A 19,556-nucleotide genomic window follows, 5' to 3' on the forward strand; every position below is an offset into this window, starting at 1 on the left:
TCTCTATTGCTGTATCCTTTTATGCATATGGACTACTCAGAGGGCTGAAAAAGTTATTTTTGACTGGTCCTCGCACTTTTGACCAGTCCTCGAACTTACGACTGTCCTCACATTTTACGTTTTTGCCCTATCTTGTCACCATGGTGAAGAGAAGCAGTTGTGAAATGAGTGACACGGTTGTTAAGAATGCTACAATGGGCATGATGACTAGTCATAAGTGTGAAGACTGGTCAAAAGTGCGAGGACCTGTCAGAAATAACTTTTTTCAGCCCTCTGGGTAGTCCTTTTGTGCACATGGACTACTCAGAGGGCTGAAAAAGTTATTTTTGACTGGTCCTCGCACTTTTGACCAGTCCTCAAATTTATGACTGTCCTCACATTTTACGTTTTTTGCCCTATCTTATCACCATGGTGAAAAGAAGCAGTTGTGAAATGAGTGACATGGTTGTTAAGAAAGCTGCACGGGCATAAATGGAAAGATGGTTATAAGTGTGAGTACCAGTCAAAAGTGCGAGGATCTGTCAGAAATGACTTTTTTCAGCCCTCTGAGTAGTCCCTATACACATAGCCATGGCCACCCGGTCCAAGCCACGCCCACAAAATAAGCCACGCCCACAGAACCGATAGTAAAAAAATTTAGAACCCACCCCTGGTTGGGGGTCACCACAACATGAGGAACTGTATTAATGGGTCGCGGCTCTATCCCAACGCCTGGAGAAAGACAGATTTTAAGGACTTTCTAGAAAGTTAAAAAGTAGGCATGGCAGATCTCGAAGGAAAAGATGTTTCCTAGGGCATGGGAAACGCTCACTTCTGAAGTTCCTTAATGGTCTTCTGGCACAGTCTTTGAGAGGCAGCTCAAACCTGCATGTCCCTCACAAGCCAATGGAAGTTAGATGTTCCTGTTTTAGACCCTTGACTGGAACTAATTTTAATCATGTTCATTATTAGTACTGTACCAATGATCTTTTAGTCCCGTGATGGCGAGCCTATGGCACCCGTGCCCAAAGTGATATGCGAAACCATGTTGCCTGGCATGCTCGGCCTTGCCTGTTTGTCTTCTGGGTTTTTGGCACACATGAGCATGCGACGAGCAGGTGCCCTTCGCACGTGCGGCAGTGCTGATCACCAGTGTGTGAATGCGCACCGGCCAGCTGATTGTCGGGTGTGCATGCATGCCAGAACCCAGAGGTTCTAGCTTTTCCAGAGTGCAGCCCTGACAAGCATGTGCGCGATGTTTCCGCACAACCTTTTTGGCACTCGGTTTGCCGTCACTATATTAGTCACTATTGAACCAATTCACCATAGAAGTGGCTTTCATAAAGTTTTTCCTCACCTCTTATTTGATTAATAATTTTACAGGAGTACATACAATTTTGGTCTAGGAGCTGTATTTTATCTTTGCCTCTTGCCTAGTAGCTATTGACCCATAAACCTCCCAAAATGGGAAAGTTGACATGAAAAGATTGGGGATTGGGAGCAGAGTTTTATGAGAGTCCTCTTCCTTTCTCCGTGGTTAGTTTCAGTCGGTGTTGGTAGGGAGGGTGAGATTGTTCCCTAGGCCTCAGGGTGCCTCAACCCATTCTGTCTCCCTTCCTTTTCAACACCTACATGAAACTGGGTGAGGTCATCTGCCAGTTTGGTATCATCATATACTGTTGGGAAGGTGGCTGGGGAATTATGGGAGTTGAAGTCCACCAGGTTTAAAGATGCCAAGTTTGGAGACCCCCTGCTATAGTATATGCCCAGTCAATCCAATCTGGTAGGGCTGTGCTCCTGATTCTGTTAGTTAAACAATGCTGTCTACTGGGACCCTGGAAGCATGCCTTCTCTGCCACAATGCCTGCCCTCTGGAATGAGGTCCCTGCCAAGATTGAACAACCACCATCCTATGGGTTTTTTGAAGGACCTGGAAGACCTGGTTCTTCACTCAGGTCTTTTAGGAATGTGATTGAATATCTCTTTTTCTTATTTTCCTTCGTTCCCATCCATGTTTGTTATTTCTGCCATATCACCATTATCATCCCAAGAAACTTCATCAAATTCCTGAAATTCACAAAAAGAAATATCATTCTAGAAAGTTCTGGTATTCTTTTGTATATACCGTATGTAGTTCGTGGACTATAGGCTGCCCAACTCTAATTTAAATGCTAATTTCTTTCAGACACATGTTGATGCGAATTTTGCTCTTTTTAAAGAAAGAAATCCACCTTGCAGATGAAAATATCAGCAATTTCCAAGGGTTGGTCAATTCCTGCAGTTATTTCTATTATATAATAATATATACTGGCTGGAGAAATAAGAATTGTATATTCTTGCTTCTAATTGCATAAATTCACAAAGAGTGATTTTCTGTGAATATCAGTTTATATAATGAAGACATTATGTCTCCCCGGGCCATATAATAATGTATGTTCTTACCATTTTCTTCATCAGTGCTTTTTATCATTTCCATTTATAGTGTTTGAATGCAAGCTATAAATTTGTTGGGCCAGTTGCATGCAGAATGCCAGGTGGGCAGAAAACAGATAATTCTGCCCCTCTCCTCACAATTCTTACCTAGTTCCCTGTTTGTGTTCATGAAAAGTCTCTTTGAAATCAATGGAAAGCTTTTTTAATTTTTATTGAAGTTCTGTAGCCATAGAATATAAAGCAAATAATTTGAAAATTCATGGGCACATTTCATTTGTGATTTATTTTTCAGTGGAGGAGGGTTGAGTTTTTGCATGGAGGAAAATTGATAGAGGAACAGTTCCCAAGCAGAGAGAGTCCATTAGCTGTATATTGCATTGGTAAAGATGGATGGAGTAGATTAGATGATGCTGAGGGTGTAATATACTGGTTTGGTTTAGGCCTAATTCCATGAATCTATTAATTGTGGTTTTTGTAAACCATGGTCTGTAATAACAGTGGTGGGGCCTAACATTTCATTTTAAACATTTTGAAAGCTTCCAAAATGTTGTAGAGGGTATGAGAGAAGGAGAGGACCATTCAAAGTGTGTAAATCAGGCAGCGGTATTTAATTATCCATTGTTTGTCCAGGATAGGTAACATCTCTTAATCTTTTATTATCTTGTCATTTGTTGTCAGCAAATCAACCCAAGACTAGGTTAGCCGCAGGTACTAGAGCAATCAGGGATAACCTGGCAATGTAATAAACCTTTTAATGATTAATTGATATAATGGCAAGCAATTCTAAACAGGAACAAAAGTGTCATCAGGGTTTCTATCTAAAACTATTACATCCTGTTTCTTATTGAAACAGCTCAGGCTGTTCCTTCACAGTTGAACAATTGTTCCTACTTAATGAAGCTGTTTTTATTTTCATTTAGAAATACAGTAATTCTATTGGTGTTTAGTGCATGTGGAATACCTATCAGTTTGATCATCCCTCTTCCCAAGGTAGGAGAGACCTATTCCTATTCCACACCAAGGTGGCAGGAATAACCAACACTCCAGAAGACAAACTCAGGATCCAAAAAAGATTTGAACAACTGGCCCTATCCAACAAAATGAAATTTAATATGGAGAAAAGCACAATTTTACACCTAGGCAGGGAAAATCAAAGGTACAAGTACAGATTAGGTGAAACCTGGTTTAAAAACAGTAACTGTAAGAGGGACCTTGGAATCCTAGTGGACGATCATTTAAACATGAGTCGGCAGTGTGTGGCAGCAGCCAAAAAACTAATACAATCTTTGGTTGTATAAACAAAGGCATAGAATCAAAATCATGTGAAGTGTTAGTACCGCTTTATAAAGCCTTAGTAAGACCACACCTGGAATATTGCACCCAGTTTTGGTCACCACATTACAAAAAAGTTGTTGAGACTTTGGAAAAAGTACGAAGAAGAGCAGCTAAAATGATTAAAGGCCTTGAGACTAAAACATATGAAGAATTATTGCAGGATTTGGGTTTGGCTAGTCTAGAGAAAAGAAGGACTAGAGGGAACACGATAGCAGTATTCTAGTATTTGAGAGACTGCCACAAAGAGGAGAGAGTCAATTTATTTCCCAAAGCACCAGAGGACAGGACAAGGAACAATGGATAGAAACTAATCAAGGTGAGAAGCAACCTGCAATTAAGGAGAAACTTCCTAATAGTAAGGACAATTAACCAGTGGAACAGAAGTTGCCTTCAGAAGTTGACGGTGCTTCATCACTGGAGGTTTTTAAGAAAAGACTGGACAGACACTTATCTGAAATGGTATAGGATCTCCTGCTTGAGTAGAAGACCTTCAGCTCTATTCTGATACTAATCCTAATTTTTGGCAGCTGCAGCATATTGCTAGCTCATACTTAAGTCCACTAAGACACCAGGACCCCTCTGAACTACTGTTGAACAAATTACTGCATATTTTATACTTCTGCATTTGGATTTTCCTGCCTAAGTGCAGGACCTTGCTTTCCTCACCATCATACTGCATTATGTTGGATAGGGTCCAACACTCAAGTCTGTCAAGATCCTTTTGAATATTGAATATCATCCAAAGTGGTTGCAATGCTCTCCAGTTCGGTATCGTCTGAAAATTTGATGAGTCCCCCTTTGCTCCCCTTATCTAAATCATGTATGAAGATGTTGAAGAGCATCTGGCCCAAGGCAGAGGTGCCCCACTACATGCTTCCCTCCATGTAAATGCAGTTCCATTAAGCATTACATGCTAAGTGCAGTTGGTCAGCCAACGGAAAATTCATCTAATGGTGGCACTGTTTCTCCCACATTGTAGGTTATGGTCTACTTCTGTCAAATACCTTAGTAAAGTCCAAGTAAACTAGATTCATAGCATATCTCTGATCCACTAATCTAGTCAATTCATCATCAAAGAAAGCAATAAAGTTTGTCTGGCATGATCTGTTCTTAACAAATCCATGCTGGTTTCTAGTGATCACTTTGCTCATTTCTAGGTGCTCACAAATCATCTGTTTGATTATCTTTTCTAGAATTTTTGCAGGTATTGATGTCAAGCTGATTAATCTGTAATTTTCTGGATCACTTGTTTTTTCCTTCTTGAAGCCTTGGAATCATATCAGTCCTTTTCCAGTCCTTTGGCAGTTCCCCTGTGCTCCAGGAGACCTGAAAGATTTTGCTCCAAGATCACATATACCAGTTTCTTCAGTGCTCTGGAATTTAACCAGGGTTTGAAATGGCTAAACACATAAAAGGCTAAAAAGGATCGTAGCTGGTTTGGTGCTTGGATGGGAGGCATAAAGAGATTCCAGGAACCCAAACTGAAAAAGCAGCCCAGAAGACATCCCTGGCAAACCATTTCTTCTGGTTGACTGCAAAACAGCACATACAGTCACTAAGAGTTAACCTTGCCAGAAATAAGATTTTACTTTTTTTATGCTTTTTTAAATGAAAAACCCAATAAATGTATCCTTTATTGATTTATTTATCAGATTGATACAGCCGCCCATTTACAAAAAAGTTACTCTGGTCAGTATACAGCAGATTATATTTATCTAACACTATTTTGTATTGTGTAAAAAGAAACATTAGCTTATTTCATAACAGGGTGGATTTGTTAAAGGTAAAAAGTAAAAGACTTGATTTAAATTAACTCAATATAAATCATAATTTTTAAAGAGCAACTGTCATCTCTGTTCCGCAACAGTTTCTCCTCTGACCTGCTATTGACTCACCAACAGTCCCAATATTGCAGAATATACAGCTTCATGCTACATAACTAAGCTCCATTTCATGCTGAATAAACCCAATTATTAATGTATTTTAAATAGAAAACTATCTTTAGATAAATTTTTACTCCAAAAGCATTTTATTAAAATAAATTTGATAAAAATAAAAATCCGATTTAAATTTTAAAAAATCTGATTTTTAATTTTTTTAAAAAAATCAATTTTTATCAATTAATCAAGTGTTTCACAATGATAGTTTGTTTTTAATTGCAGAAATTTGACTCCTCTATCTTAGAATTATTACAGTTACTTGGCCATTATCTGGAAATTTGAAAGACACTTAGCTTTCAATCAAGATCCCATCTCCTTTTGGCTTTCTACAGTATACCCTTTAGATCACACTTTCTCAACCTTGGTGACTTTAAGATGTGTGGACTTCAACTCTCAGAATTCCCTAGCCAGCAAAGCTGGGGTGAGGAAAAAGATGTTTTTGGGAAATTCTGAGAGTTGAAGTCCACACATCTTAAAAGTTGCCAAGGTTGAGAAATACTGCTTTAGATTCTTTCCCCTGTTTGTCATTCTATGTTATTTCATGAACTTGATATTAATTTTACATTGTGAGCAAATTGTATGTTCATAAACTAAGATACTGTGTTATCATAAACAATAACTTTGAAAATTTTATAATATACTATTCTGAAGTAAGAGCAACCATCCAAAAGATAGTGGGAGAATACTACATTTGTCCAGGTAAGAGGCTCCAGGCATCTTCTCTCTGAAAACATTACGTGTTCATCTTTAGCAGTGCTTATGATGCAGAGATTTAAGATTGGGCATTTCAAGGATTCTGTCTTCTTTTGTTACATCTCTTATTATTTTTTCATAACAAAAATTACAATGGTAAGTCTGTAGATAACCGTCAGTAAACAGTAACAACCTCTAAGCAATTGTTTAATGCATAAGGCTTTTTCTGACCATTTTATTGCTTTACCTTTTCATGCTCTAATATGAAGTTCTTTTTAATAATAAATTATGTTTTTCAGAAGCTAGATGTCTTAAAATAGCAAGTTGCTCCTAACATTTGGCAAGATGATAGCGCTAAGTTCAGTTATTTCTCTTGTTTTTTTCTTCTCAAGGATAGCCATTCATATGGTGTGATCATTTTTCCAGTGTTATTTAACTCAAAGGTTATTTTTTTCTGGCTCTCTTCCCTGTGTGTGTCATTGTCAACTGTCCCATTAGCATATGCAGCAAAAGATACTCCTGGGACATTACTTTACCAAGAATATAACTTTACTGATAGATCCATATAGGCACAGTAGAAGCAAAGACAGTTCTGACATTCTCGTGCAAAAAAACTGCATAATTAAAATTTCCCCTTTCCTCCCTGGGCCACCCACTGTCCATTGCCCATCAATCCAGTGCAATCTCTTCATTTTGGGAAACTGCTCAGTTCAAAAGGCTCTTATCATTCGACCTTGAGGTGTCGAGATTCTCCCAGGCACATGAATTCCTCAATTCCCCCCCAGCCACCAATACATTCCAGGCATGCCCCTCCTCCCTCCCTGGTTTCTGTTGTCTGGCTTTGAGCAAAAATGCACAGCGAGTTGGCCATGACATGCCGACTCTCCAGAAGAAAGATTAGTCCTACAAGTGTTTCAACATCCTATTGGGGCCAGGTGGGTCTCACACTTAGGCAAGAAAAAACAAAAGTACATATATAGACTGGGTAAAACCAGACTTAAGGGCAGTAACTGTGAGAGGGATCTTGGAGTCTTAGTGGACAACCAATTAAATATGAGCCAAAAGTGTGCAACGGCAGCCAAAAAAGCCAGTGCAATCCTAAATTGCATTAACAGAGGGATACAATCAAGATCAAGTGAGATACTAATACCACTCTACAAAGCCTCAGTAAGACCACACCTAGAATACTGCATTCAGTTTTGGTCACCACACTATAAAAAAAGATATTGAGACACTAAAAAGAGTGCAGAGAAATGCAACCAAGATGATTAGGGGACTGGAGACTAAAACATACAATGAACGGTTGCAGGAACTGGGCATGGCTAGTCTAGTGAAGAGAAGAACCAGGTGAGACAAGATAGCAGTCTTCCAATATTTGAGGAGCTGCCACAGAGGGGAAGAGGTGAAGCTATTTTCCAAAGCCCCTGAAGGCCAGACAAGGAATAATGGATGGAAACTGATCAAGGAGAGATTCAACCTAGAAATAAGGAGAAATTTTCTGACTGAGAACAATCAACCAATGGAACAGAAGTTGCCTTTGGAGGTTGTGGGAGCTTCATCACTGGAGGCTTTTGAGAAGAGATTGGACTGTCATTTGTCAGAAATGGTGTAGGGTCTCCTGCTTGGGTGAGAGGTTGGACTAGATGACCTATAAGGTCCTGTCAGGTGTGCCTCCATTCAAAACTCAAGAAAGAAAACCCCCAACTCCATGTTTGTAGAGAAAGGTACTTTTACTGAGCATGAACTGATAGCAACGAAAAGAAAGCAAGATCTGAGGCAATAGGCACGAACATTACATATTGAAAGTATTCCCAAATCCCTCCCCGCAAGGACCCTGGCTGAATGTCCAATCCCCAGCTCCCCAAGGTGTCATGTGAGGTGCAACTTCAGATGGTCCCGTCCATCTGGTATGCCAGAACGGTTGATCTTGACTGGCTATCAACAAGTCCATTCAGCTGCACAGAAGATGATGAGAATATTCCTCCCTTTTCCTCCCTTTTGGTCACATCACGAGACATTTTCCATGGCGATGCTGCACAATTCCTCATTGGGATTTCCCTCACTTCTTGCTAGGGACTGAGAGTGTGCTGTGCCTTTAAATCTTTCCTCTGGCCACTCCTCCCTGGCTCCTCAGCACGGCAGTTTATTTCTCTCAGTCTTAGTATAGGGACGTGAGTGTAGTTTCTCTCACCTCAGTGAGATTTTGCCTTCTAGTTAATTAGTTTTTGCTCTGTTTTGTAAATAGTGTACATAGTTAGTGTTTTTTTAGATCTTTTTTTCCTTAGAGTGGGAGTGTTAAAGGAGGAGAGGCTGCTGGGTCGCTACTTATTCAGCTTGATTGCCTAGGCTCTCTTTGGCAGCGAACAGGGTCTTCACTTGATTGAGGCTCTGGACAGCTCAGACGCTGTTTCTTTGTGCCGCTGGTGTGCGTTTGGGTCCACTAGTCCGCTGGTCGTCCCGTCGCCGCCATTTCGCTCCCTCATTAGTTGGCGGTTGCAGAGTACCTGCTCGGGGACCCGAGTACAAACTCTGCCTTATTCCTTGCCTCGCGGCGCTTAAGGGGCTGCTGTCTCTTGCGCCTCGCCTGTCAGGAGGAGATCGGCCATTTTGGAGCTGACAGGCTGTCAACGGAGCCGTTGGTTTTCGTGCCAATTTTTGTTCCAGCAAAGTTTGTTTCTGGCTTTTTCAGCGAGGCTGCGCATTCAGGGGCGGCTGTCTCCTGGCATATATATCAACGCGAAGTCTGCCTTGTCGTGAGTACACAATCCCTGTCAGGGGAGGTTCACGCCATTTTGTTTTGGCGCCATTGGGGTGCCATCGGCCATTTTGAAGGAGAAATGTGGTGTCTATAACTTAGACCACGATTTTCCTTCTCTCCCTAGGCTTACCACCTTGAGGACACCTGGTTGTCTGTCCTATATATAACCATCATGGCTGACCAGGAGTTTTCATCAGACCCTGAACAGGTTCCCATTGCTCCCAGACCAAAAAAAGGCCTCAAAAAAGAGGTCTGTGGCCCAGACTTCGACTTCTTCAATTAGTCAGACTTCAACTATTGGCCATCCTTCCAGTGTTACGTCTATTACTGACAGGGAGGAACAGCGGGGAGACAACGCTCTGGAGAAACAGTTTACCAGGGCTCAAAAACAAGCCCAGCTCAGAGGAGAGGTGGCTCAGGAGACTTGCCCTTCTCAACCAGATCAATTGGGCTCAGAGGTGACCCATCTGCCATCACAAGATGCCCCTTCTGTGATATCTCAGGCACCCATGTTACCTGATAGGCCGGGGCCTTCAGCGACTTTTACCCCTACGGCTGCTGGCCTCAGGCCTCAGGAGGGCTTAGGTTGGCCTCCACAATTGGACTTTCAAGCCCTATTTACAGATGCCCTGGCCAAGGCAATTACTTCCGGCCTTCAACAAGGGGGACAGTCCCAGTTTGGATGTCATACTTGTCAGCTACCAGCTCCTTCCATGCCAGCTTGTTTGCATCCTCCTTCCATACACAATAGACTACTGTGGCTTAAACCCTGGAAGGCTGACTCCAAATCAAAATGGAGATTAGCCTCTGCTCCTTACCAAGGGTCATCTTTATTTGGGGCAGCGTTGGATCCAATTTTAGTGGAGGGGAAAGATAAATGGAAAGTGTTGCCTGTATCTTACAGTAGGCAAGAGCGCAGGTTCACACCTTATAGTCAAAGGCAGCCCTTTCGGGCAGAGTCAGGGCCCAGGGGGTCCTATTATAGTAGGCCGTACTCCCAAGGGTCTGACCGTTTTGCAAGAAGACAGGGCAATAGTGACAGAGGGAGGTTCCAATCCACTTCCAGACGGCCCTTTAGGGGCGCTGGTGCTGGCTCCCGTTCTAACAGATGGGGAAAATGACTCCCTCGGCCCCTTTAACATTGGGGAGCGTCTCCTTCACTTTCTGCCCCAATGGGAAGCCTCCACGTCCGATCCCTGGGTTCATCGTACAGTGGGGGTAGGATGGACTCTGGAATTTTGGACCCTTCCGAAACGTGTTTTTGTTCGTTTCCCGGTGTACCGACGCAGGGACAAACAGAACAATCTAAGAGCGGAAATTCAGCACCTTCTTCAGATTGGAGCAATAGAGAAAGTTCCTCTGTCGCAACTGGGAAAGGGAGTCTATTCTATCCTGTTTTTGGTTCCAAAGGCCTCGGGGGGGTGGAGGGCCGTCTTGAATCTCAAGTACCTCAACAAGTTCATCCGGTACAAGAGATTCAAGATGCAGTCCCTCAGGACCATCCTGGGTTGTATTCGGAAGGGGGACGTCATGACTTCCATCGACTTACAGGAAGCTTGCTTGCATGTTCCAATACACCCTCACCATCGCAAGTACCTCCGATTTGTATACAACGGCCAACATTATCAGTACCGAACGATGCCCTTCGGGCTTTCGTCTGCTCCGAGGGTGTTCACCAAACTGTTAGCTGCAGTAGCTTCCACCATTCGGTTGATTCCCATCCGCATATTATGCTATCTCGACGACATTTTAATTTTATCCAATTCCCCCCTCCAAGCACAGCAGGACATGCTGCAGGTCTGTCGGGTCCTGGAACTCCATGGCTTCTCTTTAAACCGCAAGAAGAGCCACCTAACCCCGACCAGGTCCATCGTCCATCTGGGAACCCGCATCGACTTGGTGGTGCTTCAGGTGTTTCTTACAGAGGAACGGCGGAGGAACATCACAGACTTGGTCCGGCATACCCTGTCTTTGAGGCGAGTGTCTCTGATAACTTTATCTCGGTTGCTCGGCAAGTTTATTTCCTGTTTAGACATAGTTCCTTGGGCTCACCGTCACTTGAGGCCGCTCCAGTGGTTCCTCCTGCCTTTTCAGCGCCTGGGCCTGGGTTCTTCCAAGATTGCAGTGTCGCTTCCGAGCCAAGTACGAGTGTCTTTTCGGTGGTGGATGTTGGGAGCCCTCTCCAAGGGTTGCCATTTCCACGTGGTCTCCAGGTTAGTGGTTACCACGGATGCCAGCCTGTCAGGTTGGGGTGGTCATCTGGACTCTCAAGTGGTCCAGGGCCTCTGGACGATGACAGACTCTCAGGGCAATATCAACGTTCTGGAGTTGAGAGCTGTGCGTCTGGCACTGCTACATTTCAACAGTCCCTCCTTCACCGTCATGTCCTTGTCCTCACAGACAACATGTCAGCAAAAGCCCACATAAATCGGGAGGGGGGTACCCAATCCCCTTCACTCATGCAGGAGGTGGAGACATTATTGGACTGGGCGGAAATTCATGTGTTGTTTCTGAGGGCGGAGCATATTTCCGGAACGGCGAACAGCACAGCAGACTAGCTGAGCAGACAACATCTGGACCAGTCGGAGTGGCGGTTGCATCCCGACCTGTTTCAGGAGCTGACACGTCGGTTCGGCCTTCCTCTAGTGCAGTGGTTCTCAACCTTCCTAATGCCGCAACCCTTTAATACAGTTCTTCATGTTGTGGTGACCCCCAACCATAAAATTATTCCTAAAACCATTGAAAATATGTGTTTTCCGAATGGTCTTAGGCGACCCCTGTGAAAGGGTTGTTCGACCCCCAAAGGGGTCCCGACCCACAGGTTGAGAACCACTGCTCTAGTGGACCTCTTCGCCCATCCGGGCTACCAAGGTTTGTCACACGGTTTGTCACCAAGGTACACAGCTACCAAGGTTTGTCACACGGTTCCCTTGCCGGGGGGCCGAAGCCTACAATGCACTAAGGTGTCCGTGGCCTCAGGGCTTGCTTTATGCCTTTCCCCCCATCCCACTGATCCCAAGAGTGATCTGAAAACTATTGTTGGAGAAGGCGGATCTGTTGCTGGTCGCTCCCCACTGGCCTCGGCGTCCCTGGTTCGCCGACCTGGTGAACCTCTCCGTGGATCGGCCGTGGCGCATTCCTCAGGATCAGGTATCGCTCAGCCAGGGAGCTGTTCTACACCCAAACCCCCAGTGGCTACAATTAGCCGTATGGCGCTTGAGCGGGTCCACCTGAGGAAAGATAACATCTCGGGTGACGCCATCCTTACCATCCAAGCGTCCAGACACCCGTCCACCGTCTGAATTTATGACGCCTCCTGGAAGGCTTTTTGCCTTTGGTGTGCTTCCTGGCATACGGATCCCACATCTGCAGCTGTTCCTGAGGTTATAGACTTCCTCCAAGCGGGTCTAGCTAAGGGTCTTGCCCCCTCCACTCTCAAAAGACAAGTGGCTGTGTTAGCAACGGTTCTAGGACCAGGGGATTCTAGTTCACTCACCCTGGATCCCCATATACGTAGTTTCTTAAGGGGTGCCACTAATCTCCGACCTCCTCCCATTCATAGATATCCTACCTGGGACTTACCACTTGTTTTGAAATCTCTTACGATTGCTCCTTTCGTGCCCCTAGCCTCTGTCAGCCTTAAGTTTTTGTCTCTGAAGCTGGCTTTTCTATTTGCCGTCACGTCAGCTCGGAGAGTCTCTGAACTTGCCGCCCTATCAATTCGCAGTGACCTTTGTATTTTTAAACCCAATATGGTTGTACTTAGACTGGATCCCTCCTTTGTTCCCAAAATCAATTCGGTATTCCACAGGCAACAGGAAGTTACCCTCCTTGACTTTTGTCCCGAACCCCGACACCCTTTAGAGACCCAATGGCATACCCTTGACATACGACGTGCCCTACGCCGATATATTGCCAGGACCGCTTCCTTTCGCAAGTCAGAGTCCCTTTTCGTGTCCTTCCATCCTGCAACCATGGGGCAAAGAGTGTCATCTCAAACCGTAGTTAGATGGATTAGGGCTTGTATCTCCGCGGCCTATGGCACTCAGGGCAAACAAGTGCCAGGGCGAATTTGGGCACATTCCACACGCAGCATAGCCTCATCGGCCGCGTGGTCCACTCAAGCGTCTATCCTGGACATTTGCCGAGGTGCCACATGGACATCGCTTTCACCTTTTGTCCGACATTACAAGATCGATGTGGACGCATCCTTTGGCCGGCGGGTACTGCAATCTGTCCACTCCCCTGGGACCCTGGGGTCCAGCCAGCCTCCCTCCCAATAGATGGATGCTTGGGCATATCCCAATGAGGAATTGCGCAGCATCGCCATGGAAAATGAACGTTGGCTCACCTGAACATTCCTTTTCGGGGCGATGCTAAGCAATTCATCCCTCCTCTCAGGCTGCCTGGGATGGGGAGAGGGTTCTTTTGTGTCCTCAGATCACGACTACTATGAAGTACCTTCGAGAAATAAACTGCCGTGCTGAGGAGCCAGGGAGGAGTGGCCAGAGGAAAGATTTAAAGGCACAACACACTCTCAGTCTCTAGCAAGAAGTGAGGGAAATCCCAATGAGGAATTGCTTAGCATCGCCCCGAAAAGGAACGTTCAGGTGAGCCAACGTTCATTCCCCCTCCCAAATATCTATACATCCCCCCCCCCATTACTATGGCAGCTGATAGCAAGCAAGCATCAGCAGGCTGACAGGTCTGTTCCAACTCTGTTAAATCAGTTAATCTGTTGTGAATAAAGTATCCCTTCCATAATACTAAATACTGCAACTTTCCTTTCTAGTACCTGGAGTCAAGGATTTCCTTAATCTCAAAATGTCCCTCTCTCTTCATTAGGATGGGAGGGGGAAGGGGCTTCATAACAGACAGGTCTTAACACTGAGCTACAGAAAGGTTTCAATAGACTATACTGAAACACTGAATGAAAAACCTTATTCCACTGTCATCAGATTTACAATCCAGACAATTGGGAAAGGTCCTATGTATTTGGGTCCCAACTTTTAGCAGAGTTGCCCTAGGGTCAAAAACTTCATGGCTAGATACACTCCATCTCCTACTCTGAACTTTCTTTGGGGTTTCTCTTCTCTGCTTCCTTCACTTTTTCTAGCGCCTTATGCACTGTGACCCATGTGGCTTTCAGAGTATCCATCTGTTTGGTCAATGAGGTTGACAAGGGTCTCTCCTGAGGGTGTTCTGGCATAGGCACGGACTCTATCCTTGTGGCCACCCAGAAAGGGGTAATTTCAGTGCTACTATGCACTGAGTTATTATAGGCCACTTCTGCAAATGGTAGAAGCCCAGTCCAATTGGTTTTTTGATAGTTCACATAATATCACAGGTATTGCACCAGGACGGAATTCACACATTTACAAGTCCCACTCGTTTGAGGATGGGCGTAGCTAAGTCTTTGGGAGGAGCCTATCAAACTCACAAATTTCCACCAAAACTTTGACATGAATTGCACTCCCTGGTCTGAGACAATATGTTTCAGGACCCTATGCAGCCGATACACATGCTGCACAAATAGCTTAGCTAAGGACTGGACTGAAGGAATCCTGGGGCACTCTACAAAATGAGCGTGTCTGAAAAACAGGTCAGTAATAGTCCAGATCACAGTGTTCCCAGTCCTTTCTGGCAGCTCCACAATAAAGTCCATAGAGATTTCCTTCCAGGGGTTTGTGGGGTTAGCCACTGTCAGCAATCCTGGGAGCTTGTCAGGCAATCATTTCATTGAAGCACATACAGTACAGCTGGCTACGTAAGCCTCTATGTCCTCCTTTATCTTTGGCCATCAGATCTGCCTCTTCACTAGGTAGCAATAGCACTTATTGTGCTATTATATACAGCTTTACAGTGCTTTACAGCCCTCTCTAAGCAGTTTATAGAGTCAGCATATTACCCCCAACAATCTGGGTCCTCATTTTACAGACCTCGGAAGGATGGAAGGCTGAGTCAACCTTGAGCCAGTTAGAATCGAACTGCCAACTGCAGGCAGGCAGTAGAAGTAGCCTGTAATACTACTGCATTCTAACCACTGCGCCATCATGGCTCATAGAGAGTCTTTACAAATCCAAAATGCCCTGCTGCCCTAGTATCGTGACTCTGTTGTAGAAACCACTCATATTCTGCTGAAGCATCTCTCAATGGTTGCGTTAGATCTTTGGCTGGTTGCAATGGTGGTATCCTCTGCTGCCTCGTAAGGACTGGCATGAACTGTCTGGATGGGATGATGAGTTGATGATGGGATGATGACCTGCTCTTGGGCACTGTTGTACAGTGGCATCTGGAAAAGAGTGTCCGCCAGGAAATCCCCCCCCCCATGGGGTAGGTAGCAGTGTTGAAGTATTGAGCCCACCGGACTTACTTAGGTGACAGTTTCCGGGGGGGGGGTGAATTCTTCCAGGTTATGGTTTGTCCATACCTCAAATGGAACCTTATTGCCTTCTAGGAACTGACTCCATGTTAGGAGGGCCCATTGGACCACATAGGCTTCTTTCTCCCAAATAGCCCATCGCTTTTCGGTTTCAGAAAGTTTGCCAGATGTATAGGTGCAGGGCTGCAGCTCCCCTTGGCATTTCTCTGAAGCAATATCACGCCTACAGCTGCATCACTAGCATCTGCCTGCGTCACAAAAGGCTCATCTGGGTGTTTTAGGACTGCTTCTTTAGCAAAGAGGCATTTTAGCTTATTGAATGCGACTTGGCACTTGAGAGACAAGTTCAAAGATTGACCGGGCTTGAGTTTCACCCCAATTTCTTTGTTTTGGGAAAAAGTCTGCTTGGTTCAGAAGACTCTCATCGTTCGACCTTGAGATGTCGAGATTCTCCCAGGCCATAGACGGTGCACATGAATTTCTCAATTCCCTTCCAGCCACTCATACATTCCAATCATAGTCCTTCCCCCTCCCTGGCTGCAAGCAAAAGTTCACAGCAAGTCGTCCATGACAGTCATGTTGTATAAAAACTATATCTAACTTCCATTATATAGGGAAAAAAACCCTCAAAATATTCATCTTTCCCTAAGGACGATCAAAAGGGTGACAAAAGTTCATATTGGCAGCTAACTGTATTTTGGTTTTAGTAAAGCAAGTAAATAGCCGGTTCCCATAACAAACAGCCTTCCCAGGATGAGACTAAATCGCTACCTAGGGTGGATCCCTGCCTTGCATAGTGACATACAAGTTGCCACCAATAAGTTATAAACAAGGTACGAAGTAAAAATCTTCTTCAAATTGAGTTCAGTTCATGGACACATTTGTGTTGTTTTCTTGTCAATAATGTGGAACTGTTTGTCACTGTCCTTTTCCAGTTCAGTCTTGGGGTTCCCTAAAACCTAAATACAAACCCATCCTCCCTGATTTGTCATGATTGGCCTCTTATTTACCTACTACCTTTTTATATATCCATCTCTGTTAGTAGCTGTAACCGTGTAAGTTTTCAGTTAATATTATAAAATAATTAGATGCTGTTCCTTTTGTTCTTGCTGAATCTCCTGCCAGATGTTGCCAAGTCTATATACATTGAGGGAGATGCTTTTTCCACATTAGCTGCCTCTATTGTACTTTACAGCCATTTAAACGTTCACTGTTCTTATAAACTAAACCTTCAGTGTCTCCACAGAGAATTGATTCTGATCATTTTGGTTGCCCCAGATTGCACCTTTTCTAGCTCTGATGCTTGTTTTTAGCTGAGAATGCACAGTGTTGCAAGGGCAATCCATTATAAATTTGTGTCTTTTATGGCTTATACTCAACACACTAAACTTTTTTTATGACTGGCCATTTTATTCAAATATTTCTTTAATATTTCTTTAATATGTCTTTTTTGAATCCAATTAATTATTTTAATTTGAAGTCCAGCATAACATTCTATGCTGTGAAGCGTTTTTCATTCGTCTTTAACCTGGCTATCTTACCAGTCACTCTCAACATTTATAAAAAGTACACCTTGATTCCCATTATTGTTCTTAGAAAATTTTATTTAGTGCAGAGGTAGCATACTAAAAAAATCTAGAATCAAGTCCTATTTCTTGGCAACAAGTTACAAAACTTTTGTTAAATCCAATGTTTGGGGTGCATACTAGAAGCTGCATGCTTAAAAGTTGGCACAGCTAAACAGGACCTGGGCAAAAATAAAATTTAAATTAAATTAAGTTACTTAAACACAGTTATCTGTGTGTTTAACCACTTTTCTGCTTCGTTGTATAAGCAGAATATCAAAATATCTGATAAAATCTGGAAGTCTTGATGGTTGTCTGTGGCCTAAACTTGTGCACTCTGAAATTTAAATGTCCTGAGGTTGGACAGTGAATAATGGTTGGTTTTCCCTCTTGCAATGATAAGATATACATGATATCAAGTCATAAGATTTACAAGGTACACTTAGTGATTGTTCTAAGTTATGACATACCCTAGGAGCAGTGGTGGGATTCTGCGGGTTCTAGGGGGTTCGGCCGAACCCTTTGTTAAATTGCTGGCTCGCCCTGCCCCTTGCCCCGCCCCTCCGCACTACTATTTATTCCCAATAAATGGGGCGAGTGAGCCAGCAATTTAACTAACGGTTCAGTGTTTTTTTGTAATTTATTGGCCCCGCAGCACACCAAACCCTTTGTTAAATTGCTGGCTCGCCCGCCCCTCGCCCCGCCCCACCTCCCACCCGCACGACGCCAGCCTACCCTAGCCAGGGGTAGGCAATTGTGGCTCTTTTACAACCTGTGGACTTCAACTTCCAGAATTCCTGAGACAGCTTGGCTGTCTCAGGAATTCTGGGAGTTGAAGGCCACAGGTTGTAAAAGAGCCACAATTGCCCACCCCTTCCCTAGCCTGAGTTCCGCTGCCTGGGATCCACGTGGGCTGCCGGACGCAAGAGAGCAGGATGGAGAAAGCAGCTTCCACGCCTTCACTCACCCTCATTCTCTGCTCTGTTGGATCGCCGGCCGTTCGCTTACCCCGCCCAAATACAATAAATGTAGTAGGAGTGGCGGTTCACATAGAAAGGTTTATCATGAACAGATGAAAAGTTAGTGACAATGTCACAGTCAATTTGTCCTTCAAATTCAAGTGCTATTTCATTCTTCCTATCTCTGTATCTTTTCCCAGAGCAAAACTCAAGTATCTAAGGCTAGAAATAAATTTTGCCTTGCTCCACTATTTGTATAATAATGTCAATCACGCTGAGTCATTGCAATGTCAATTAGACTTTATTCTTACATGTCATTCTTAAGACATTCAATGCTATTTCTCTGTAACTTCTGTATCATGAGAGGCTGTGCATGTCTGAGTACAAGACCAATAGACCTTGACCGAGATTTGAAATGACAAGAGATTTGAAAGGTAGGTAACTCTTCTCTTGGTATATATTTTTATGTGTTCTCGATTCATTGTTGTTCTTAAAAATCTAACTAACCTCATTTCCAAGACGAAATGGCTTTGGTTGGGATGCTACCTGTCATGATTCTATGTGGAGTTAATCTTTGCACTTCATCCAAAAGCTGCAGATTGTGCAGAGTACAGGTCTCAGGTTGGTCAGTGGGCCATCTGACCATACGCATGTTTAATATTTGTTGAAACAAGTGCATGTTTCAACAGAAATCCTACAGCTGTCACACCAGGTTCGAGGTTTTACATAGGATATATACAGTATGAAGCTCTGGTCAACCACTGAGACTGTGAGGGAACGTCCTACGAATACAGCAGCTCCAGTGATTCTGACTCTCACTGGGGGTGTACAGTTTTCTTCCATAAACTAAAAAACGGACCTTCATCCATCTTGTATGGTGATCTTTCCAAATTTAGATGATATCCAGATGTGCCTAACATAATTCTCAATGATGCCTTTGTAACTGGGGAATATGAGGAATTGGCATCCACAGTTGTGGAAGTCTGCAATTCATTGTTTATTCAATACCCAGAGTATGTGGTATATCACATCTGCTTGGGGGCTAAAAATGAATAGACATGGTTGTCAAGCCATCACAAAATTAGTTAGGATATCACTTAGGAGGGAAATTGATTAGCTGTTGCTGAGAAGAATTTGCCATTTTGTTTAGGGCACACAAACTTAATACAAACGATGCTTAGCAGGTAATGTGGATACATGGTCAGGATTCTTTTAATAAGACTTGCGATGCTATAAGCTGATTTGCAAATGAAGAGGGTTGGTGGTCATTTTCAACCAAGCCCAGACAAATGAACTTGATCCACATGATATGCTAAGCCATAATGTGGGTGCAGGTACCCAGAACACATCTGCAGTATGTCTTCCTATACACCGGCATCCCTTGCTGAATCCCTTGCCCTCACTCTCCTGTAACAGCTGGGCCTTTGGTAGCCACAATCCAGCCACTCTTAGGGGCTGCCTGACGTCATCCATCCAGGACGTAGGCTTCCCCTCTTCCAAGAATAGTCTTTC

At 43.9% G+C, this 19,556-nt stretch overlaps 1 protein-coding gene across 3 annotated transcripts in view; it reads left to right on the forward strand.

The window, feature by feature from the left end:
• NDST2 (N-deacetylase and N-sulfotransferase 2) overlaps window positions 1–19,556 on the forward strand; it is a 111,578-nt gene that overhangs the window by 8,672 nt on the left and 83,350 nt on the right. The window contains exon 1 of one of the 3 annotated variants that reach the window (XM_070944977.1): window positions 13,686–13,748. The exons of the other annotated variants lie outside the window; for them this stretch is intronic. The gene's annotated coding sequence lies outside the window, so the exon portion shown is untranslated. Of the gene's footprint in view, window positions 1–13,685; window positions 13,749–19,556 lie in introns of those variants that run through there. 3 annotated transcript variants of the gene reach the window in all.

The sequence above is a fragment of the Pituophis catenifer genome, unplaced genomic scaffold (assembly GCF_029215685.1).
Source record: "Pituophis catenifer annectens isolate HBS135680 unplaced genomic scaffold, rPitCat1.0.hap2 SCAF_6, whole genome shotgun sequence".
In the NCBI taxonomy this organism is placed as follows: Eukaryota; Metazoa; Chordata; class Lepidosauria; order Squamata; family Colubridae; genus Pituophis; species Pituophis catenifer.